This window comes from Ammospiza nelsoni, chromosome 1 (genome assembly GCF_027579445.1).
Source record: "Ammospiza nelsoni isolate bAmmNel1 chromosome 1, bAmmNel1.pri, whole genome shotgun sequence".
Lineage (NCBI taxonomy): Eukaryota > Metazoa > Chordata > Aves > Passeriformes > Passerellidae > Ammospiza > Ammospiza nelsoni.
In genome coordinates, this window is record NC_080633.1 from 116,079,221 (window position 1) to 116,104,935 (window position 25,715).

The window sequence follows — 25,715 nt, forward strand, 5'->3', positions numbered from 1 at the left end:
TTGTCTGGAAATAGTTACTTTCTTATAGATGTCTTGCTGGTGGTATAAGATAGCTTGGCAGCATCTATGAGAAAACAGTTATATGGGGAAGAGGTTGTTTTGAGATTTTTGTCTTAACTGGAAGAGTACCAAAAGCTGGGAAGTGCAAAATACATGTGTTGTTTTTTTTTTCCTCTGAAATTTCACACCACTTTTCAAAATAAATTTTTCTGCCTTTAAGTGGGTGAGTCCTTTCTCAAAAGTAGTGATTCCCAAATGTTCATATTTGAGCCAAGAATAAAATCCCTTTTTATGCAATCTCTTCAGAGCCTGCCTTTGAGAAAGAAAGAAAGAATTTAGTCTTCTTTTAGAGACTTTATTCTCTTTAGAGAACATAATGAGTTTGCTTTTGAAAGGAAAAACTGAGAATTGCCATGTAGGGGCTCTGTAGTATCTTGGCTTGATTTTATGCAGGATAAAGCTGTTTAGTATTTAATACAGTAAAGTGTTTAAAAGGATAAGTTATATAATTGCCATGAACTTTTAAATAACGATTAGTATTAGTACTTGATTGTCGGTCAAGGCTGTGGCTTTGTAAGTGGGAAAATGGTTGCAGATATAGTCAGAGCTTTTTAAGATTTTTTTCCCTTCCTTTTTGTTTATCCTTATTTGCATATCTTAATTATGTCAACATAACTGTTTACAGTTTGAAACTGAAATGTTATTTTATTTCTCCAAGTATCTTTCAGTATCAGTGACTTTCAGTTTTTAGGAGCTTGTTAACTTGCCTCTGACAGTTTCTTCATAGTCAGATATGGCAGCTGATGTCTGAGAGCTTTAAAATAATAATGAATGCCATAAAATTCTTTGTTTGCTTAGTGATGTGATCCTGTAGCTTGATTTCAAATGAACAAGCATCCACATGGTGTGTGGGAATAAGTGAGGTGTCCCTTGCTGTGTGATACCTTTTTGTTGCTGGACTGCAGCTGACTCTTCGGGCAATAGAAGAGCCTGGTGGTAGAGTATGAAGTGGTATGAAACCACTCCTGATTGCAATCAGCTTGTCATGTATGCTTGAGGGAAAGGGTCGGAAAGTAACCTCCAAGCATTTCCACTTCACAGTGTTGAATTGTGGTTTTATTATTGTCAATATTTGGCTAATAATGGAGTAGGAGTTGAACCCTGTTTATGGGTATTGTTCACCAAATTCAGTGCTACTCCACTTCAAGAGAAACAGCACCAAATGTAAGCAAAATATCTCTTGCTCTGTTAGTATTTAAACTTTTGTAACAAAATGACTTAGGACTGAAAGCAGTAGCTTCAATCTCAGAGGCAAACAGATGCTTCCCAAAGTGGCCACACTGGAAAGTATATTTGTCTCTGGCTCTTTTTATTGTACTCTATGCTAAACTTAGAATCACAGGATTTAGAAACCTCTCCCCATGCACTTTTTAGTAGTGACCCAATCTGTCCATGATACAAAATGGATCTGTGGGCTGGAGAATGTTCATTTAGCTCCCAGGTGCACCAGAAAAGCTTCCAGATAGAGACAGCTGGAATTCCTGAGGTGCCAAGCCCAACTGGAAGGTTCCTCCTGCAGCGCCTAATGTAGCAGTACAAAAGTATCAGAAAAGGTTGTGTGAGGCAAAAGGAGATGATATTTAAAGATTTGCCTTGTTCTTTTACTAGTTATTTTGCAGCACCAGATAAATGATAATTTTATTTAATTGTAAGGGGAATTCCATTGTGTTTGAAGGATTCATCCTCTGCTCCTCAGTTTGTTGAGACCTTTACCAAGTGGGTAGACTTCATCAGTTAATACAGGAATTTACATAGAGGTGATGCAAAGTTCACGGAGTAGTAGTGTGGTATGGCTGGCAATTTGAACTGTTTAATATGTTCACAGCAAGGGGGTTTTTGTTTTGGGGTTTTTTTTGTCTTTTCTTAAGCTTTTTCTTACTGTCAAGTCAATCCCTAGGAATGATGGGTTGTGCATGTGTCACATCCAGGCTATCATTCTAGCAAAATCACTGACAAGCAGACATGTGTGGTTATTGTTTGTTTTTTGGAGAAGGCACCAAAAAAACACCACTTCCTAATCCGAAGAGAAACTTTTCTCAGAGAAAACTTGATCTCTTTGTAAGTACTTTTAAATCCTGCCTGTGTATTGCAGGTGCATGCCCAGACCACATGCTGCCTGGTGACTGCTCCTTCTGTGAACACAAGGATTAGAATAAAGTTTCAGCCTTAATCCTGGGTTTCCTGCACTGATTCACTTTACAGCCTTATTCCTGTTTAGTTGCCTATGTCTTAAAAAGCATGTTTTTATTTATGCTTGCTGTCACAAAAAAAAAAAAAAAAAAGGCTCTCACTGTGGTATTTTGGTTTTTATTGTGGATGAACTGTGTAAAGATTTATGCCTTCCCCCCACTCAGACTCTTCACAAGGTAGTAATTAGCCATGTGCTATGCAAATTCATGCAGAAAACAAATTGGTTATGTGTTAATTAAAACTAAATGACAGCAATTTTATATTTAGGTTACTTTAAAGTGCCTAAATTATTTTGGATTTGAAGTCTTAAGTGTTTTTCAATGCATGCCTTAGTCCCCTCTTTGTTACTTTCAAACTCTATAGTAAATATATATGGTTTCTTATGTACAGAATTATATGCTATAATTAAAAAAAAACCCAAACCAGTGTTTGTCTTCTTCAGGGCTTGACCTGACCTGCAGAATTTTGTGAAATGTGAAAATTAATTGTTCACTTTTTTAGTGGCCTTGCTTTTTGTTCTTTTATGATCTTTGCAGTCTTAAATGTGGTGTGCAGAAATTGAACTGCATCTAAGATTTAATATTGGCCAGGTCAAGATCTTGCGACTAAATTTGTATAGCAATATGTTTAATTGACAAGTAAGAGTAAAAGACTGTTTTCTCGTTATGCAGTCTTTTGTTTATCCTTGAAAGTTTTGCATTTAGGGAGCTATTTAAATCATCTGTCTTTATAAGTTAAATCAATAGCAAGCATACAAGATGATTTAAGCAAGAGGAAAATTAGTTTCTTGGTGTGCTAACAGATTTAAAAGAAATAGTTTTGAATTGTGTAATAATGGCATATGATGGGTTTTTGATTAAAGAAAACATACTAGAAGCATGTGTTTGTGGTGGGTTAATTTTTTTTCTTTTTCAGGTTTTCATGTCTTAATTGGTTTCTTTACCAGTCTATTGCAAAACTGGACCCTGGTGGGTCGTCTGAAGGTTGTGTGAAAATATAAAGTCAAAATTTCAGAGGTTTCAAAACCACTAAGTCAAAAAGATGTTTGGCAGGGAGTTAGTTTATATTTGGTTGCTACAAAAGTATAAATCCGTGGCTAAGCTGTACAGGAAAATGTATGGAGGTAAATAAAGTTGCAGGGGGCCACTGGGGAAAATTTCAGATGTTGACAATTTCACTGATGTGTTTCTGTGAAATGATTGCCAGTGTTTCCTCATTCTCAAAAAGGTGCTTAAGTGAAAATTCAGCCTGTTGGGAGGAAGTGCTGATTAGCTCTTGTGTCCCATATGATGCAGTCAGGAGCTTGCCCCCCCTGCATGGGGAGGGAAGGGAGGATAGGGAATTCTTCCATCTCTGATCCATATATTTGTAATCTCCTGCTGTTATTTTTTCAGAGGCCTAAAAATATATTGGATTCTGCTTCAGAAAGAAGATTGAATACATGTTATTGTAGGAATGGTGTTTTAGGTAGTTTAGGCAAGAAAGCAGCTGTTGTATAAAAATGTCTGTATAAGTATGGAGTCTTCCTTTGAGACAAATAAATTTGTTTTCTATACAATTGATTGCTGTTGGTTTAAGTTTTTTTTTTTTCCAATTCTTAATAGAAGCTCAGCAGTAAGCCTTGACCACAGAATAAATTCTTTATCCTGTGTGATTTGTGTGCATTTGTCTTTTAAATCTGTTTAACAAAGTAGTGCAACAAATTTGGGATTAGCAACATGGTAGTTAGCTTTTCTGGAGGAAGCTGGGACAGAAAAATGGGGAAAATAATGTTTTTTGCATTAGGTATGATGAGCTGACAAAGATTAGCTGTATTGTGCATTTCTTTTCAAATGGTTCCTGACCTCATGGGTGCAAGGAAGTTGTGATTCAGCTGTAGCAGGATAAATTTGGCAAAGAAAATAAGCATGGGTTTTGTGCTGATTTGTATATTGGCAGAAAGATATTCTCAGCTCGTAGACTTTCATTTTACCTCTCACAAATTTAAAAATAAGGTTGATTTAGTGCCAAATGTCTTTTGAAACACATGTCCTTGTATTGTATTTTAGTTCTCTTTACCATTTGTAATGCCTTTATTTTTTCTCTGGATCTGCTCTATGTGATATGGAGGGCTGTAAATGCAAGTAAATCAGGTACTGCTCTCAAAAGTTTCTGATATGTTATGAAATGCACATTTTAAATTTCAGTAGCATGAAATCTGGGCTGTAAAATCCTACTTTTAATCTAGGCTTATTTGGTTAGGCTATGTTAAATCCACTCCTAAAAATACTCAAGCTTTTTTCTATTATTATTATTATTTTCATTCAAGATCAAATCTCTTTGAACTATGTAGACACGCACCTGTGCTCATTTTAATCCCTGTGTAGTTTTCATCAATTATCACAGCAGGCAAGAAGAAAATCAAATTGTAAAATGCTTTTGAAAAGTAAATACATGGAACTTGGGGTTCAGGTTTCTGTTTTAATCTAACATCATCTGTATTCATGTTCTTAAGACAAAGCTGGGTGAGGGAGGAGCACAAAAAGCCTTTTTTTGTTATTACTGTGAAATATCTGATGTGCTCTGCTGTATGATGAGTGTAATATGTTTGTGTTTGTCGAGGAAGGCTGTGTCGTGTGTGTATATGCTTTTTTTTTAAGCTGGAGAAAATCTAGGTCAAGAGATTTCATTCTTATTAATAACTTAAAGCTTTATTCCTCAAAAATTATCCTCCATGGCTAGAAAGCTTCCTCACAGGGGAAGCACTGTTGCTCTCAAACATGGATGGGAGCATTTTCCTTTCCATCAGGCTGTTAAGATGTTCACCTGAGAATCATAGAGTCATTTAGTTTTGAAAATAACTTCCAAGGTCATTGAGTCCAACCATTAGCCTAGCACTGTCAGCCGAGTCCACCACTAAAGCATGTCCCTGAGCACCACATCTACACAGAGATATGGTGACTCCATCACTTCCTTGGGCAGACTGCTCCAGTGCTTGACAGCTCTTTGGGTGATGAATTTTTTCTGTTATCCAATCTAAACCTTCCTTCACACATCTTGAGGCCATTTCCTCTTGTCCTGCTGCTTGGTAGAGGAGACTGACCCTGACCTGGCTACAACCTCTTCTCAGTAGCTGTAGGCAGCAGTGAGGTCCCCCATGGGCATTCTTTTCTCCAGACTAAACAGCCCCAGCTCCCTCAGCAGCTCCTCATAAGACTTGTGCTCCAGACCCTTCACCAGCATTGTTGCCCTCCTCTGGGTGCGCTCCAGCCCCCCAATATCTTCCTTCTCCTGTGAAATGTTGAACACCACCACAGGACCTCACAGGAGCCTGATCTTTGTGGGTTTATCAGTGTGGGGCCAAGCCTGAGGCTGGGGACCCTTGGCATTTCCCCTTGCCTGCTGTCCAGCTCCATGCCATGTCCTCCTGACCCATGTGGGACCGCGCTCTACCCAAAAGAGGTCTTATGGTATTGATATGACAAAATGGGCCATAGCACTGAATATTTTTGCTTTCCTGAGAACGTACATCCCCATCAGCAAAATAAACAAATTAATATGGAAGCTTGCCAGTTATTGTTGTTGTTCATTGGGAGATGCTAAAATGTGAAACCTCTCACTTGGCCTTGTCCAGGTTTGCTCTTCCTCAGCAGCTGCTGCCCTGTGTGTGTAGCTGCACAGCACCAGTGACTTGGCCTGGTATTACATACCTAAACTGGAAACACTGGGAAGAGTGCTGGTAAACTGGAGGAACAGACAAATTCTTGGCTCTTACAGATAGAGTAATCTACTGTATAAGAGGTTTAAACAAACTTGGGCAAAATAATTGTATGAAGCCTTTAATTTTATCTTAATCTTTTGTGTCACCGTAGACCTGAAAGCAAAGGTAGTTAAATTATGATAATTAATCATGGAATAATTTATGCAGAAGAATGTAATGAATTTTCCATCAACTTGCAAGTTATGTAAATCAAGATAAGAGTCTTCTCATAAACATTCTGTTTGCAAGCTATGGACAAAAAAAAAATTAGGTTAATTTAGATGCCTTTTGTGTTGGCATTTTGAAGTTGTTTCTGGTTTAGTTCCTTCAAGTATTAGGATTTAGAACTTTTGATATCTGGTGCTGTATGAAAGAGGGCAGACTTGAGGGAGAAAAGGTAATTTTTAGTTATAATGTTCGTGTTAAGGATTCCTGTATTGACTTTCTCTTTCTCCTGTTTCTGCCCAAGATCTTGTGGATATAGGAGAGATTGGACAGGAAGCTGTTTATGTGCTGCTACAAAACCCACAAAACTGGGTTTGTGCAACAAGTCAAGAAATATATTTACTCTTTTCAGGGGAAGCCTTTCAATATGTGGAGTTGCAGGTCCTAACTTCCCAAAGGGAGATGTGCTGAAGCCTCAGACATTGTAGTCAGCCCATGTGATTAATATAATTGCGTCTTCTTTGTGAATAACTTCTGTAGATGTGAGGCAGACTTTGAAGCAAGTCAGTTGACACCCACACAGAACCAAATTATAACATCCTGATTAAATTGCTATGCACTATAAATGCTCAAGTATTGTCAATACAAAGAAAGTTTGTTCTCAACAACTCTTGAAGTGTTGAAATTCACTTGAATTTTGCTGGATTAAAAAGTTAACTTGCACAGTTAGGTTATTTGCATGTAAAATGAGCAAAGACTATCACGATCATTAAAAACATAAAATACATGAAAGAATAATGTCAAATGTATTTTAGGAATACCTGTCAAGTTCTGTTCACATCCCACGTATTTTACTTAACTTTTTTTAGTTGGTGATCAAATGGTGACTTTTGGTACACTGCCTTTTATTGAAAATAAAATAATTCTCTGGTTTATGTCAAACAGATTGAAACATATTGTTCTTGAATTGCATCATATGAAACATTTTCTCAGCAGGGTCTGAGAAAGCACGCTTCTGAAAATTTATCTCCTTTTTGTGATCATGGAGCGGTGGTAGATGCCACATCTCTGGAAGCATTCAAGGTCAGGTTGAATGTCTGAGCAATCTGATCTAGTTGAAAATGTCTTTACTCATTGCAGAGGGGTGGAACTGGATGGCCTTTGAAGGTCTCTTCCACTGCAAGCTCCTCTGATTCTCTGGTAATAACTGGTCATTTAAATGCAATGTTTGTACACTAGGTGAACGTAGGAGTAGAAATTATAGTACTGCAACGAAAATTAAGATAGGTACCTCTTTAGATGTGGGACTTATTTTTAAAGTTTGTTCCTTCTGTCTGTAGTGCTTTTGATGATTTTGATTAATTTTGTGTGCTGCAAAAGCTTCTCCTTAGATGCCTCATACTGACCTTCAGAATGGTCAGATTGGATGTTTGGGATTTAGTACTTGTTTGGGTGCCTGTCTTCCTAAATAACTTGCACACAATTTTCTGCAGGAGCATCATATTGTCAACATTCACAAGGAAGAATGCCACATCAACACTTATTAGCCTGTTGGAATCATCAAAATGCTCATCTTTAGGGGTGTGTGCGTGCCTCCAGTGAAAAATAGCTGTTTTGATGTGCAAAAATGTTGCCTTTTTTTTTTTTCTGAGTTTTTTTGTTATCCTAATGACCAGCATAGTTTTCTTAGCTGTGCGTTCTTTTGAGATTCCAAAGGTTAACCAGTGTAAGTGTGAGCAGTCTTTTTAAATAATGAGATTAGTTTTAAATATCATTATTTAAAAGAATTGCTGGGTAGTTTCAGGATGAGTGACAGGATGGGACAGTCTCTCAGTTGCCCTTTGGCTTCAGGGTAGAGCAGCATCCTTGCTGTATGGACTGATGACGTGGACTCACCAGCTGCAAGCTCCCATGCACCTCTCCTTTTATGACTGGTGCTTTGGAGTAGCTATCTACTTTGTGGATCCTGTTTCCATTTTGTAAAGCTGGGGCTTTTTAAAAAATACTCTCTGCTCTTTCCTTCTTCCCTGAACTCAGTGCTGTTAAATGAGGGTCAGAGTTGGCAAAGGAAAACTTGGTCTGTGGCTGTCCATGGCTTTTTGTCCTGCATCTGGTGACATGATGTGACTGCTTGATCTTTTTAAAGTATAAGAAAAGTGTCAAAGTTCTCTGTTATCTAATGCTAAGCTGAGTTTTGTTTACATCAGAGCAGTATGAGAGTGTATTCTCTTAAGTTTTACTCCTGTTTTGACATTTGACAGTCGAGTGGCTCAAATCAAGCTGAAACCAATGGAGGTACTCTGCAACTGTTGCCCCTTTCATTCTTTTCCACAGTGACCTGATACAAGGTTGATAAATGTTTCTAAAAGAAGCAATAAGTGGCTGAGTCCTCAGAAAAGAAGCATAAAGCCTTCTGATTCAAACTGTTGATTTATGCTGCTCTTAGCAGTAGTGGTTGGTTTGGCTGCTTGCCCCTTGCTTGTTTGCCAGCTTCCTGCTACTTGGAGATGAACAGGGTCCTGGATTTGCTTTCTTTGGGGAAGGGAAATGCTTTGCCATTGCACTGAAATTCTCGTTAGTAATAATTTGCATAAACAAGAACCAATTTTTTTATAACTAGCTTTAAACAAAGAAAAGTAATCAATTGTGGCATCTTATGTATTTTTTTTTCCTTCTGTACAGAATTGCCTCAAAGGGCCTGTCTCTAAGCTGGACTTGCATCAGTAACTACATTGCTGTTTGCTTCTCTCATTCTCAGAACTCTAGTGTGCAAGACAGAAATGTTATGATTAAATACCTCTGATGAAGGTAGGCTTTTGCAGAGCTGGCACATTACACTTAATTCCTGCCTTTGTGTCCATCTGCTGAATAATCCTACATGCTGAGCCCATGGCCTGGAGATGGCTCCACTTCTTGTTGTCCAGGGGGGAAGGCTTTTGGTAGGACATCACTTTTCCATGGTATGCCAGGAATGACGCAAGGACTCTTTTCACAGCCTCATTAAAATTGAATCATTGATATCTTATAGCCAGGACTCTTTTTCTCTGCAAGTGTGATACAAGTTTTTTACTGTTCCTGTCAATGATGATAGTGTAGTATTGGAACAGGTCACAAAGGGAAGCAACAAACTCCTTGTACTTGCTGTAGTCCAGTATTAGGTACATTTAATAAACAACAGTAATGGTTGAATGTAATTTCTAGGAAAGTTTTTAATGTGTGTTCTCTGAGGTGTCTTGACTTGAGCCTTCCTGAATCCCCAGCCTGGTCAGTAGTGTGGGTCCTGGGGTACTCCCCAGTTATATTCTGTCCTGCTTTAAAACCTGGACGTGAGAGCCAAGTCCCCCAGCTTGGCTGGGGACAGGGATTAGGTCTGACTGCTAGAGCAGGCAGCACATCTGTGACTGGCTGACATCTGCACGCCCTTGTGCTTGCCTTTTTTTCAGTGTTGAAATGTTTTCATAAATACTTCCGTACTCACTGTCTTGTCCTTTGGCAAGTAAGTTTTAGAAATAATGTCTGATTTATATCCTCTTTGTATTTTTGACCCTGTGGCCCGACCCCAAGTCAAAGCTTTGTATATCTTCTCATTCCCAGCAAAGTGGACTGTGGGGTTTTGTTTTGAAGCCCAGCTGTAGATTTAGTATTTCCTATCATGGGTAATGTGTCTGTTTCATGTCTCTTATTACTAACATTTCATTTGTTGATTGATTTAAAGTCAAAACTGAGGTCACCTGTTTGTATCTCTTCCTCCTCCAGCTGTAAAACATCCAAAGAGAAACAATTACAGTTGAACAATCAGGAACCAAGTTATTCTTCCTGGTTGTACTGAGTTGTGAAGAGAGAACTGACAGTCTGAGTATGGAGCTGGGTAAGCCAGTGGATGTCCTTAAGCAGAGACAGAATAGAGATTAAAGTGAATTCTTGCTGCTTTGGGGTTTTAATAACTTGCTGATGAAAAGTCTTTGCTTGGAAACTTTAATGTAGAAATGTAGGCTGGAGAGTCTTTCATGCCAGAGGAAAATTCATCTTTACAGGCTGTAATGTCCATCTGTGTTTCAGTCATGTGTAATGAATTGATAAATCAATGACTGTTTACCTCAGCTGATTCCCCCTGCTAGTTGTCTCTTACTTCTAAGTGTAAATGCCTAACTTTTTTGGGCCTAACACTTCCGAAGTGTTTTGTTTGAGATTTATTTTGTGATAATTTTGTGGGGGTTGCTGGGGTGTGAGCTAGTGGGGTTTCTGCATTTGCAACTATCTCATTATTAATAATTGTGCTTGTTCTAGTTCTGAAGCTTATATAATAAATTCAGCTCTTGTTGTGTTGGCCAGTGAGCAAAAAAAGGTGACCTAAAACTCTTCTAAAATATGTGCATGGCTTGGTGTTCTGGAGCCATTTGGCACTTTGTTACTTCCTGATTTCCCCTAGGCCTGATGGAAGAGTCCTCCTGCCTCTAGTCATTCAGGTACTTTGGAGAACCACTCTTGCAGTTCCCTGGCACCATTCCCTGGCAAAATTGCTTGGGCAGGTTTTGCTTCAGCATCTAACTGTGAGTTGAAAACCTCAAAGCTGCCTTGATCTGATTATTTAATGGAATTGGGTGTCACTTTTATTGCTTTGAATGTTGGTCACTGTCCCAAGGGAGAAGTAACACATCTCAAATGGGGGTTCACTACCAGGAAGGGTTAGGATTCTCATATCTCTTGCACAGCTTATCTTATGCAGATCTGCCAAGATGATGGAGAGATTAGAGGCTACAGCAAATTTGTTTTATAGTTTGTATAAAAATCCTACTTCTCCTCCTGTGGCTGGATTTGCAACAAAAACAATAATGAGTCCAAATCTGAAGTCATTAAGGAACATTTGTGTAACTTTGATGTTGCAAAGACTTTTGAAAATGTCTGTGTATTCTAGACTATCATTCTTAAGCTGATAATGGCATCACCATTAAGAGCTGGAGAGAGGTGTCACCCATGTTAGATCTAAAGTCTGTCTCATGCATAGTTTTGCTTATATTTTCATGCTTTTCTTATGCTTAGTAGATTTCCAGTTCTGCCTATTAAGTGCTGCTGATTTTCAGAAAGTTTGTTTTTTGTTAGAATGCAGGCAGGCAGTGTAACATACGTGTTTCCCCTTTGAGCTGCAAATAATTAATTGCTCTCATGTATATTTGCATCAATGTCTTGTCTTCAGATTTTTCCAAATAGCAGGCAAAGATGGTGATAGCATATGGTTGCTTCTAATGTTTGTTCCAAAGTCAAACCAATTACTTAGCTTGCATCTTATGAACGACAAAGTGGTTATGATTTCATGGGGGCTGTAAAAAATGAATAAAGCTAAATGGCAAACTGAAAAGCAGCACAGTTCAGAATTTGGCTTATTTTGGGTTATACCCAGGCTGTCATTCAGAAACCATTATATTTAGGAAATAACTTTGAGACAGAGTATACCGACATCTTCCCTGGATCATCAATGAGGTCTCAGAGAGTACATTATTTTTTGAAAATTTCAAAATTAACTACTTTAATGATATTCTTTTTAGGAGCTTCATTGACTTCTTTTTTTCAACTGATGGAGAATTCATCTAAAACTCTTACAAAAGGTCTCTTATTTTGTTTTAATTTCAGTTTCTATTCCCTATTTTATGGTTCTCTGTAATGTTTGCAGTAGTAAGGCACTGTGGCATTTTCCTATTCCCTTTCACAGTGAAAACTTCAGAAACCCAATTGTTTTGAATAAATTTTCTGGTCTTATTTACTTAAAATTAATCATGGTACCAGGCCCCTTCTTAAGCTTATCTTCTGGTGTCACTTTGTTCTGGTTTTGTCTGGGACAGAGTAAATTTTCTTCATAGTAGCTGGTCTGGAGACATGTTTTGGATTTGTGCAGAAATCAGTGTTGATAATACAGAGATGTTTTTCTTATTCCTAAGCAGAGCTTGCACAGTGTCAAGGCCTTTTCTGCTTCTCACACCACCCCACTTTGAATCATTATGCTTGCTTTTCATCATGTGTCTCATTTTCCTCTTTTTGCAGCCTTTCTTTGAACTCTTAGTTGGCTGTTGTCACCAAACACAGGAACATTCACTAGTTTACAGGCTTTCTTCTTTCAAGTCCCTTGGCAAGAGGTGTTATGTTCACAAAGACTGAAGAGGGTAGGAAGTGGTACATTAGCATATAAACACAGTTCATAAATTCCCAGTTGCAGTTTTTAGTTGGTACCCCTTGAACTGTGCTTTCAGGTCCCCACCTGTACTTATCATCTGCTGCTTTTCTATGGAGTTTCTTGAAGGAATGGTTTTCTACAAGAATTGTGCTTAACCTCTTGATAGCCACCTGTCCTAGCAGACCTAATTCTGATTGCTTTTTTGTTGTCAGTTTGTTTGGCATCTGACTGTTGTTCCTCAGGTGCACAAAGAAAGTGACAGCATGGAAACCCGTCAGGTCCATCATGCTGCTGCTTTGTTCAAGTACTGTAATTTCCCTGCCCTTCATTCTCCTCTACAACAACTCCCTCCTCAAAAAACACACCAACTCTTTTTGCTCATCTTTAGAGCCCTGTTTTAGTAGGCTGCCCACTGATGCTTAAGCACTCTAATTACTCTGTCATGATGTCTATACATATTTCCATTTATTTTTTAACTTTAGAAAAACAAATCCTCTCCTGTAAAACCAGGTAATGGGCTGGCCAGAAAATCTGTTTTTCTGTGTTCCTTTTTTTTGGTCCCTATTATATTTTAATAACTGATACAAACTGTAAATTAAACCCTTGGTGTTGCAGAGTAGAAAAGAGAGTAGCTGAGAACATGGGCAGAAGACTAAGACCTGCTTTTTGTATCTTCTTGTGGATATATTTCTCAAAAACAAAAGTATTAGTGTGTTGGACTTGAGGATCTGTTTCTAATTGAAGATTTGTTTCAGTATAATTAATGTTTAGGAGATTAGTGCACTTTTGTTCTTCTGCAAGTGTACTGTGGCATTTCCTGACAGTGGCTAGATAGCTGTGCTGAGCCAGAGTCTTCAAGTGAGATACAGCTGCAAGGATGGTGGTAGTGAAACCTTGAAACTTTGAAAGATGTTGCTACCTTCCAGTAGTCCAGTGGATGTAACTCCTGCTTGGGAAAATTAGCAGTATTTTCATCAAACTTTGCAGGTAGTAAGGCTCCTCTTAGTATCTTATAGGTGCCTTACTTTGCAATGAAATTATTAGTCTTGTTCTGAATTGGGATAAATCCTTCTAACAGCTGGGTACCAAGTCAGAAAACATTAATGTTTTTCCACCTCAGAAGTAAAACCTTCAGTACTGAAGATACTTTTTACTAGCCAACAAAAGTAATATAGACTAATAATTAAAATAGTGGTGTGTGAAGTATGAATGTATTAATTGTGGGAAGGGCCTGACCTGAGATTTTTCTGTGTATCTTTAATTTGATTCCTCCATCTCTTCAGGGGCTTAATGCTGAATATGGGAACAGATTGAAACTTAGTTTTATTGTTGATGTAAATGAAAATAAGTCTGTCTGCACGAGTAGAAGCTGCCAGAGTTAGAGGATATGGGACCCTTTCTAACGAAACTCCACTAATGTTTCTGAAAATTGTGTTCTCTAAATTGACTATACCTTTTAACTTATGCTTGATGTGAGATTTTTACTTGAAAATTATAGAGAGATGTTAGAGTAGTGAGTCTGTACCTGCTGCCTGTGGAAATGTAGGGTTTGCATTAAAAAGGTTGAATAGTTTTCAACAATACACATTGCTAGATATTCCCTTGTTTCTAATTATGTATAAAACTGAGGTCTTCTCCACCTCTTCTGCTTTGTTAAATAACTTTATTCTCTCAGAGAGGGTTGTCTGCAGAGAGCATTCATATATATTTTTTCTGACACAGAAAGTATATCTTACTTATTTGAGTAGCTGGATTCCTCCGGCTGCCTAGTTTCAGTTCCCTGACTTACACTTCCCCCCTGTGACAGAGGTTAAGGTAACTCCTTATCAAAACACCAAGTTATCAAATGCTTAATCATATGCTGCTGAGCTTCCATATCAGCTTATTTCTTTCTAAGGAAATCCTACATTTTTAAAGACTTTAGTTTGGATTATGGAAACCTCATGGTAGACTTGAGTCAGGTTTGAAGGTTTAGATTGATGCCGTTGGGATTATTAGAATAAGAGTGCCATTCATTCATTCATTCATGAATCCTTCTAAATTACATTTGGCTTCTCTTCCATGAGATGTATGTTTTTGTAAGTATTAAAACTTTGATTTTATACTTAGCAGGAGAGGAAGAACATAGCAATTGAGGATGAAAAGTCCTTTCAGAAAAAAAAGCCTAAAGACTTGTTGATACTGGACAGCAAAGCAGGAAACTACATGTGTCATAAAAGGCTCCAGTTTGTTGGATAAAGGCTGAAACTCAGGATGTAGTCTATAAATACAAAACAGATTCATAAAAATATTTTTCAAGTGCAGTTCTGAGCACTTTAGAAAAGCTGACACATAACTGTTCAGCTAGTTAATATAAATATATTTGTGCAGATGCATACACACACATTCAATACCATACTTTCATTTTTAAACATTAATATATTCAATTCAGTGATATTTATTTCCCTTATGAGACTGGTAACATTACTAACACCAGATATAAACTTGGGACCATATTTTTTGCAGATTCTAAATCAGCAATTTAGTGGAGAAGCAAAACAGAAGGAACTCTAATTTCAGCAGGCAGAAGGGAAGGAATTTGTGCAGCTGAATATTTACCTGCACAAAAAGTCACAACCTTTTTTTTCCCTATAGTATACTGTCACAAGTGTTTGATTTTAAGCAGTATGTCTGGCAGTCTTCTGGGGATTTTGGAGATGTCTTCTATCCTGACCAGTTAATAGCTGTTAAAATTTGTCACTCAACTTGGAAATAAAAGTGTTTGTACTTGGACTTGCTCAGGCTATTGGCCAAGCAACATGGCTGGAACAGATTTACTTGCTGCAGCTAATGACTGTCTTCACTTTTTTCCCTTTGACTTGTCAAGTATGAACTTACAGGGATCCTTTTGCTACACAGTTGCTTTGGTTTTTAGACTGAAATGACCATCCTTCATAATTGCTGCTTAAACACAGTAATTTGTATATCAGAATAATTTGTAGTAGTACAAGAGTGTGTCTCTGGCTGGTTATCTGTTGTTGTGCTTTGTTGTACTAAACAAGGCAAAGTTGAAAAACATTTTTTTTTCTTGCCATGCTTTAAGGTTTTTTATCTTTTACCAAATTCCATAGTAACACTACTACAGCAGGCTCATAATAGTTGTGTAGCTGTAATGCTGTGTCACTCTGAATATGCTTATGCCTTCATCTTCCTCTTATTTTTTTTTTTTCTAATTTTAAATACTTACATGCAGATACTGATCTGTCTGAAATCCCCCCATTGTTACTCGTTTCTGTTGCACAACTGTTTCAAAGGCAGTCTCCCAAGATGAGACTTCATCCACCCACCCAACACAAACTCTTATCTTCAGTCTACTGTTGTCAGGACCCAAACTCAGTCAGATTTGATGTCTAGACTAAAAAAAAAAAAAAAAGCAGGACTGTGAGTGAAGAAGAAGTAATTGATACCTGACTGATATTGCTGCCTGTTTGGTTTGTTAACAGCATGAGACCAAAAATGTTTTTCTTGAACTTGTGCTTAAGCTGTTTCTGCATGTATTTTTGAGGTTTTTGCTAAAGGAGCCCTGTGTTTCATCTCATGGTCTGTTACTTGACTGCACTCCTGTTTCTAGAGTGAATATCTGATTAGAAAATTAAAGTAATTTGAAACCACTCAGAATTGTTAGCTTAAAGGAAGCTGCTGTGCCATCTGCTTGTGCCAGTAAGGGTGCTGGACCACATACTGTCAAATAAAACCAAACCACAGAAATCTCATGTACCCAAGTACATTTTCTGTGTGATTAGAGCTGGTCTTACCTCAGGTGGCATTTTGAGAAAAAGAATGTAAACAGGGATTTAGGTCACAGCTTGTAAACTACCAAATTCTGTATGGTTGTTTTGCATGTAAAAAGCAGTGATGAAATGCATTCATTTCAGTAAGGCAATGTGGTTATTCTTCCCTTCTGATGGTGGAATTTAAGGATTTTTATTTTTATTTTTTCTAAGCATAAGGTAGTGTTTGGGAGTGGACTTTTAACAAGGACTGCTTTGTCAGCTGGGTGGAGGTCATTGGCAGGGAAGCTAGGTGGTGTTTCTTGCCTACAGGGGCACAGGACTATATGAGTCCCTTAAGAAGATGTTGTCACACTTGTGCTCTTTGTCCTGAAGCATTTCCCTTGCATGTCTCTGAGCAGTTTAGTGTGGGGAAAATAATGAAATGAGAGGAATTCAGAATCGATACCCATAGGTCACCTGTTAAATTTCAGAGTTTGGAGACTGTGCTGTTGGGACTGGCAATATAAAGGCTAGAGACCATCTATAGCTGGCTGAATGCTTGTCCAGTATTGCTAAACACATCTTTGCAGCCTCTAAGTCTCCAAAAGAAGATGTAGGCTTCTAGTTTTGGAAATTTACATTGTTTAAACCAAGATGCAGCTTTAAGGACACTGCTGTCTTGTCCATTCTAAAACTGTGGCTTTGATGATGGAGCTAAATGCCTTTCCTGTTGCTGTGTCTCCAGGCATTGCTGCAGGGAGCCTCTGGGAGTTCCAGGTGAAGAGATCTGCCTTGATCTGGAGACCTCTGCTGAAGGTGAAGACCTCCTAACGGGCCAGACAGCCTTAACAGGAGTTCAGAAGTCTTACACCAAGGTAAAGTGATTCATTTTTCAAACAAATTGAATTGTGTGATACAATTCTCAAAATAAGTATTTTTCTTCTTGTGGAATAAACACTCAAGTGCATGCATCTCTGAGCTTTCTCCTTCTTTTGTGTGTATAGCTCCTTGCTACCTGACACAAATGTTGTAATAGCAAATTCTGGGGGAGGGGAGAGGAAAACAACATAATATGCATTGTAGGTTAGAGCCAGAAGTAATTCCTTAGATTATTAGTAGGAGATACATCTGCAGTTCTTTGTTGGCAAGGGAACAGGCTGTTTCTGAGCTCTACAGCATGCTCTGTTTTTAGAAACATATCCCACTTCAAGTGCCACATTCAGAGCTCACTTTGAGTGGCCACAGAAATATGGAAACACTCTCTGGTATCTTCAGCAATGGGAGGACATTGAGGTTTTTATATGATGATTTTCTGTTTATCAGCACTGTGGTAATTTCTTAGCATCCACAATCCATTTTTGCTTGTACAGGATAAATACTGATGGAAGAAAAGGACATGTGACCCCAAGAACTTTGTTGAACTTATCAATATTACAGTTACATACATTTAGAGAGATTTGACTATGGTTTTGCTATGGTTTTGTTTGCCAGAGTTTTGAATGTAGTGATGATATATGCAGGATCTTTCCTTCATGCTGGCAAGATTAATTGAACTAAGTGTAGAGAGTTGGCTGAAAAAAGTGAGTGGTAGTGGAGATGTTTCCCACAGATTTATTTAGGGTTGAATGTAGGTGCTTCTAAAGTTGTCAGCTTCTCTGTTTTTAAAAACTACCTGTTGCAAGGTGCTGACTTTGTTGTTGGAAAGCTTCCTAAATGAATATTTCTTGATTCATCTGAGAAGAATTGCAGATTTTTCTAGTTAATCCTGTATTGATCTGAATTTGAACCGAAATTAGAGCTCTGAACTAGATCTAAGTTTGTTGTCCTTCCATCCATGGAGTAAAATCAAAATTGCTGTTAAGTTCTCCAATCAGCAGAGTCAGTGCTTCAAGTCAAAACCTTCCCTCATGATCTGTTGTACACACTGAGGGTGAGTGCATAGGCACAGTTGGGCCCCTCATCCCTTTGCTTCACATTTCTTGGATTTCAGCTGCACTCATGTTTCTCCAGTCCACTAGCAAGGTCATCTTGAGCTACTGAGGACACTGTATTCAAACCCTGACAGAGCAGAAAAGCTGCTGCTGGTGATTACAAAGTGATTTCAAACTGAAGGCAAAAAACCCATCCAGAAATACTTATCTCTGTAACATTTCCCTTTGTTATATTTGCCTTAGGAGTACACAAAGCAATACAAGTTGAGATAACCATATGTTGCAAAGACACAGCATTTCTTCTGGGAGTTACTTAAATATTTATTTATTTATTTTTGAAGTGCAGATTTGTGCATCGAGAGAGTAAAGACTTCACAGAAGGTATCCTCATAATCCCATGGGGTGCACGTATCTAGGTGGGGTGGTGGCTAGGTTTCAAGCACAGCAGTGTTAGTGTAGTGTTGGTTTTTGGTGCTGCAAGCATCCATGAGTGAAACGCAGCCTTGAACACTCTCACTGCTTCCAACAAGGCAGTTTGTTCTGTGCCTCTCTGTCTCGTTTCCCTTTGTTGGAGGGGTTTGTTGCTAACTAGAAACACATGATACAAGACAGCCAAATGTTCTGGTGAAAATCAAGGACACTTCATAGCTGTGAAGATTTTATATTTGCCCTAGATTCTTTATTTTTTTTTTTCGTTTACCTCATTGATGCAGCTGTAACTGTTGTAAATTATATGAATAATTGATCAAGCAGTTCTTGTTACCTCAAATCACGTTATGGTTATTGCTTTTTAGAACTGTGCTGCTCTTTGTTGTACTACAGCATTGCTTCTATGCTATCCTGTGTGTGTGGTTTTTATAGCCTTAAAGTTTTCTTCTGCTTCTGACCCTTTGTTCTTCCCTTCTTTCCCCTTCTCTGAAAAAATGTATTGTTTCTGCTTCAGTATATTCCATGATCTAAGTGAAAAGCAGAGTCCTTTTTAATCAACAGCAACACGTTTTAAAAGCCCTTCCCAGCCCTGGGAACTGTGCAGTGCACACATCTGGTTTCACATAAGCATGAATTGCTGGCTTCACAAACACGGAGCATGTAGTCCTCGCCACAGAGTTAGCTAAAGTGTTCTGTAACTTGAGACTCTATTTGAAATAAAAACAAAATTGTATAGCTTCTTTACCATGCTAATGGAAAACATTTAATTTGCTTTTTTCAAGCCAACCAAAAGTATGACGCAATGCTGCTCAGGCAGATTTACGGTGCCTTTTCTTCCCTGGAAATCAATACAGCTTGGAGGGGCTGCTGTGGGAGCTGGCTAGCTGACTGCAGTCCAGCTGCATTCAAATGTAAACTTCTGTCCCACAAACCAAAACTGGTGGTTTTGATTTATGCAGGCACCACTGTATCTCTGAGGTTGTGGTGTTGGGTTTTCTTCTTTGCTTTATTGCCATTAATACTAGATTGGATTTCAAAATAGCAGGGTCAGTGGGCTTGTGATATTTTTTTCATGAAATCATTCAGTGAATTTCTACGTTTCCTGAATTACAGTACTTAAGTCTATGGTAGTGATATCAGCAAAAGCAGATTTACATACTTGGCCATGTGTTCCTTTCAGTGGGGTCCTTCCCCCCCCCTTGAAAACAAACAAAAGAAAGAGCAGCACCAAAAAGCAGGCCCTCATTCAGTGTGAGCATTAAGGGCTAGCATAGGCATTTTCTACTTTGCACAGAATAAGCCCTGAATATTACATATTGTTTGATTTCACTCCTGCTAGAAGAGGTAAAATGCAAGAGTTCTTTATGAGCCCCAAAAAAATTTTTCGAGGAGAACCATGGTGTTTCTTCATAAGTGAAGCCAACACTGCAGATTTTCATTGTGCACCAACTATTTTGCCTTTGTTTCCTTTCTGGTCCCTCACTGTCTCCACTAATAGCTTTGACTTTATTTAAACTCTCCACCATAAGAGGCTGTTGATTTTCCTCTCCTTATGCTTTTTTCCTTAATGGGATTTCAGTCTTGCTTAAGAGCTTTACTTCTGGCAGAAGGTCTTTTCTAGAATGGCCCTTTGGGATCCTTGAGACTGCTTTTCTCCCTGAATGCTGTGTTTCTTTGGGAAGTCTGTTACTGGTGGTCTGTGTCCTGGTCTTACTAGACACAGTTCTATCAGAAGGAAAATCACAACTCAATTGCTAGCTTGCCAAAAGGACATGTTCTTTTTAAGAAGAAAAGTTCTACTTCCATTTCTCATGCAACTGTGATCCAGGTTTTTTAATCCTCCAGCCTTTTTTCTCTCATATACTTAACAATTTCATGGTGAGTAAACAGCTTGAGAAGACAGTGTAGAGGAATTGAGGTCCTTTTTGCAGGGATAGCTCGGGGTTTCATGGATTAGCAAAGAGGTGCAGACACATTTTGGAAATACGTTTGGCCCATAGGTTTTCTGTTTGACCATTCCAAAGTTCTTGTGAGCAGAAAGCTCTGTCGTTACAGTTTTCCTTTTGCCATCTTCTCTGCACTAGCACTGGCAATCCAGGCTGGATGATGCCATAAAGACTTCTAAAGCCTCACTTTGAATAAAGCTTACATTTACTACAGAATATTTGCTTTGCATGGTTACAGTACAAGCACTGTATTCCTGTGTAAACACTGTAATGAAGTTGTTAAGAAGAAAGGAAACGCTTACAGCATTTGCACTAAAGTTCATGGAGCATGAGATAGCTGTGCTTAGGATGCTGGTACTTTGAAGGGATTAAAAAAAGCTTCTCAGAAATAAACACAAAAAATGTTCTCAGACTAGCAAAACAGTTTGCAAGTGATGAGAAGAACGACACTAATTATTATGTAGAGAATAATCTGACTTGAAATGCCACAGTGGAATCTACTTATAAATCTGACCTTCCTACATATGAATTGAAAAGCAGGAAAAAGTTCAGGGCATGACCTAAAAATGGTAGTCTGGAAGCTTCTTTAGGTATGTTTGGTCTTATTTTTGTCTAGCCTGAAATGTAGTTTTTCCTCTTGAGTCAAACCTGAATAAACTGGTTTGGGTGTTCATGTTGCCCTCATGGTTCCAGCTCTGCCAGACATAGCTACTTTATTTTAAGAATTGCTCTTACTTGGAATTTGAGTCCTACTGGAAACAGTATTGTCAGGAGGCTGCAGTCTTGCTGTTAGGAAACTTAAATAAGATAAGGCTAATCCTATTGTGTGCTTCTGCTTTCAGAGGTAGTGTAGAGACTTGCCTTTCGTAGTGAGGGCTCCATACCAATCACTACCTGCTTTATGGGATTTCTCTCCCTTTTTTTTTTCCTGAACTGCTGGCTTGGCTAGACATTAATATCCAAAATATTTCACACAATTGTAGATGGCATTATACTGTGGCAACTTTCAGACTTACAGAAAAAGAAACCAGCTCTTGTTTTCTACAAGTCAAAGAAGGTGAGAGAAAATAAATTTACCTAGGATCTCTTTGATTGTTGCAAATTTAGGTTTCCTGTATACAGGATGTTTAAACAGTTATATTTATGTATCAGTAGAGATCGAGTAAGGATTAGAATAATGAATACCTTTGAGCTTTGCTGAGATGATTTATAAGTTTCAAAACCAGCAACTCTTTGCACATAGTAAGAATTTTTGTATTGTCATTTTGGATTGGTGCTGAACCAAACTTCATTATCTTGCTTCAGGAAGAGGTAGTATTGGCTAAAAAACCCAAAAAACAGCAAACAAAACCAACCAAATCTAATAATTTTCCTACAGGTGTAGGAGGATAATGTACTTCCAATATTTTTTCTTACCTTGGTCTTTTGTGTTGTAAGATTAAACTGCAAAATTACTTCAGAATGGGGTTATCTTTTGAGTCGTCTAAATCAACCTTAGATTTCTTAAAACTTGCAGCATAACAGATGATTTGTAGAGAATTAGGCTGCTAGAGTATATGTTCTTGAAATAAATTGGTTTAGAAAAGGCACACTTTTCAGGCTCTCCTAAAAATTAGTTACTCTGTAAATCATTTAATCTTAGGCAGTGGTTAGATGTCTGTGCCTGGGTAATTAGCAGTTGTCTCTGCTCCTTTCTTCTAAAGGACCTGAAACTTTTATAAGGCCAGATAGTTATCAGTAGGTTTTGACTGACTGGGAAGATCTGGATTAAGAGCAGAATCTTTTTGTTGTTAAAACAGCAGCTGACTTGCTGTGTGCCCTTGGGCATGTCCTCTTGACTTCCTTGCACCACCTTACCATTGTTTCCACTGCTGTTGTCACCACCATAAAGTTCTTTGTAAGCCTGTGATCAAAATACAGTTGAAGCTGTTTGTTATTCTGAGTGTACTCAACTTCATTTGCTGTGCAGTTCTGTATATGGCAGTGTAAAGCACAGTGGAATTATGCAGTTTAGTCTATAAAGAACTTACACAAAATAAAACCACCTTGTGCAACCTGTATTATAGTAAAGTAGATTTGAAAAAAAAAAAAAAAACAACAAACCCACAGAGTTTTATTTTGGATTTACTGAAGTATAGAAATACTGCTAGTGGGGGATAAAGCTATGTGGTTAAAAATAGGAATGCTCTGACTATAAAAGTTGGGAGGGGAAAAAAAAAATCTGTCCTAGAAGGGCTACGTGGCAGTCTTAATTTGCCTGAGTCTTTAGCAGAGGTTTTCCACTTCTGTTTCTGCCAAGCAAATTAAATTTATGAAGAGAAGCTAAACTCCAAGGGTTGGACTGTTAGTATCTTTTGACAAGGTTAATGTGGTGAAGCAGAATATTGGTAATAATGGGCTGACATTTAACAGTGGACCAGCTGAGAGATCTTTGTGTTCCTACGTAATGTGAAGATTGAATGTCCTGTAAGCTTATTGTTTTATGTTTTGTACTTGCTTTTGCATGCATGCCAGGACATGCTCTGGGAAGAGGCATAAACTTTTTTCCTTTTTTCTTTCACAAATACATTTCTTTCCTGTCTAGAGCTGGAAAAGAGGAGCACAAGAGGGGTTTTGTGAAATACAGCAAATTCTAATTACAGCTTGATTTAAAGCCACTTTTACACAATGGCTGAGGGGTGAGTTCACTTCCACAAAAACAAACTTGTTGGCTTCCTACTGTGCATCGGGGAATGTGAAGATGCGTGTCCTGGAGAGCAACTGCCTCCCTCTGCTGGCGCTAGCTTTTCTTACGCCGTGCTACAGCTCAGCTACATGATATTAAAATACAGCTGTACTCCTGTATGAAAGAACAGTGATGCATGAATTCATGGGTATGTGCTCATCTTAGTGGTTGTGCTGCAGGTAATACATGGGACATCGCACGTTCCATGTGATAGGCCTGATGTCTGTTTTCCACGAGCTATGGAAACCTTGTTCCTCTAAAGGAATGGTTGTTCCCTCCAATCTGTATCTTGAACAGTTATGTCCCTGGTGGTTCAAGGGGAAAATGTGGGTAAACATTTTCTTGCCATTGTGGTTTACGCTCATAGCGCATCTCTGGAAAATGCAAGATCTCATTTTGTTTGCCTGCTGAAGTAGCTGAAAATGTGGTTTTCTTTCTTCAACTGGTTCAAGTGTTCTGCTGTTCTTTTAACGCACTTTCTCAGATGACAAGGCTGCACATCTCCAGCTTAGTGAAATTTCATCATTTGTAGTAGGTTTTTCACTTTCAGGGATACCTTTTGCTCAAGAACGCCGTCACAGGTGGTTTCATTACAGCAGCTCATAGTTAACACTATGGTCTTTCTTTTTTCTTCCTTTGTTTCTGGCTGATGACTGCATTTTTAGCAGTTTTTTATTATTGAATTTGCACTTTATGCTGCTACTACTTCTTCCATTTCTGCTGCTCTAGTTCATAAGAATTAGAATAGCAGAGTTTGGAGACTAAGTATATGCACTGCCACTCTAGAAAAATGAGGCTGAGTGGAGGTAGAAGGTGGCTGGTGGTGAGACTGAAGTTGCTGTGCTGCCCAGCAGCATTGCTGAGCCGTGTTTGGAAGCTGCTTAGTGAAGAGATTTGTGTTACTGAGAGTCTGGGGTGAGTGGGTTGGCGTACATGGGAAGTCTTGGGGAAGGAGGAACAGGCACAGGGTAGGTGGGGAAAGAAAGGATCACTGATATTCACAGACATCAAGGAGAGACTACAGAACCTGCCCAGAAGAAAGCAGTGCAGACACACTGGTGGAGAGGCAAAAGTAGAGATGGAGAGCGTAGCATGGACAGCATGTGGATGGAAATTAGTGGAGGGAGATACGGCCCTATGAGCTGTGTCTTTGAAGTGGGGTTAGCGTTGCGAAGGCCAGAAAATAAGAGGGATGCAGATCTGCAGAGTGCTTGTGAGAGAAGCAATGAAATGAGAGAGTCTGGCAGGGTATTTCTGGCCATGAAAAAAATCACCCAAAATTGTTGGTCCCACCAAGAGTTGGCGTGCCAACATGGGAAGAAATGTAAAATCACAAGAGGCAGAGGAAGAGGGGATGAGATCCTGTAAGATGAATTGTTCTTTCACCACTAGAGTGATCTCCTTCTTTCTTTTGTTTGGTGTCAGCTCATTCCACACTTCTCAGAGTATTTCAAACCCAGCCATATTAGTGTGATTCTGGTGAACAGTATCTGAAGTTGATGAAGGGGAAAAAGAAGACCACAAAGCTTGCTGTGATACTTTGAGAGGTCAGTGAATGAAACTCGCCTCTCTGTGTATAGCTCAACACAGTTGCACTCCAAAGACTACAAGAAAGTCTCTTTACCATGAAGTCATACCTGGGGAACTCTGTCCTTCGTAAGTCTTAAAATTTTATTCAGTTTACACAAACTTTTATAAACAGCAAATCACCATTTCTTGCTGCTTCTTGAGATACTTTGGGTTTTATTTGGCCCTTGCTGGAGTTCTGTTATTCAGCGTTTTGCATTTTCTCAGATAATTAGTCATGTGAAGGTCATCAGCTGCAGAAAGAGAAATAAGTTGTCTTTTTCAGCACTGTTTTGTCTGCATTGTATGTCACCTTCAAACCCTAAGGTGTCCCTAACTGCTAGGAGGATCCCCTTAAGACTTTTCCATCATATAATGTTGAAGTTCTGACCTAGTCGAAGGAAGATGAGCATTCATCAAGATAAAAAAGCAGTCAGGTCTCACCTTACGATAGTCTCCAAGCCAATATGGTGAAGAAAATGCTGATGGGAAGGAGAATCTTTGAGCATGTTTATGAATATTCAGGGATCAGAGCCAATGTTTTGTTTGGCTGTCCACAGGAGAATAGTGGCATTCACATGGTCCCTGTTCTTTGTCTCCCAGGTGGCTCTGGGAGTCACTGCTGGAAACCACGCAGATACCTAAAGGAGTTGTGTGGCTTTTGCATTGTCTCATGTCAACCAGAAGTTCTGCAGTTGGCTTCTCAAGAGGAGATGACTTGAAGGGCAGAGGTGTATGGATTGCTTCTCACTTTTCTTGTGATTATTTTTTATTGGTAAATGCTTACAAAAAACCAAAGCCAATGATCAACAGTTCAATAATATCCCAGCTGCTAGTCAGTGTTGATATGCAGAAGTGACTTGGTACGAGTTGAAAGCTTTGTTCTTTTGGAAGCTTTTCTTTCTGCTGTGACAATTGTAAAGTTATTCTCCTAGGAGATGCTCAGATCTTCCACCCTTACCCCTAGTAACTGAACTGACTAGGTGTTCCTGCTGTTTCTTTACTGGATTACCTGTTCAGAGATAATGACATTTTCAGCTGTATTA

At 38.7% G+C, this 25,715-nt stretch overlaps 1 protein-coding gene across 2 annotated transcripts in view; it reads left to right on the forward strand.

The window, feature by feature from the left end:
• FAM110B (family with sequence similarity 110 member B) overlaps window positions 1-25,715 on the forward strand; it is a 113,259-nt gene that overhangs the window by 13,316 nt on the left and 74,228 nt on the right. For both annotated transcript variants that reach the window (XM_059474511.1, XM_059474494.1), the window contains exon 2: window positions 16,818-16,947. The gene's annotated coding sequence lies outside the window, so the exon portion shown is untranslated. The remainder of the gene's footprint in view (window positions 1-16,817; window positions 16,948-25,715) is intronic.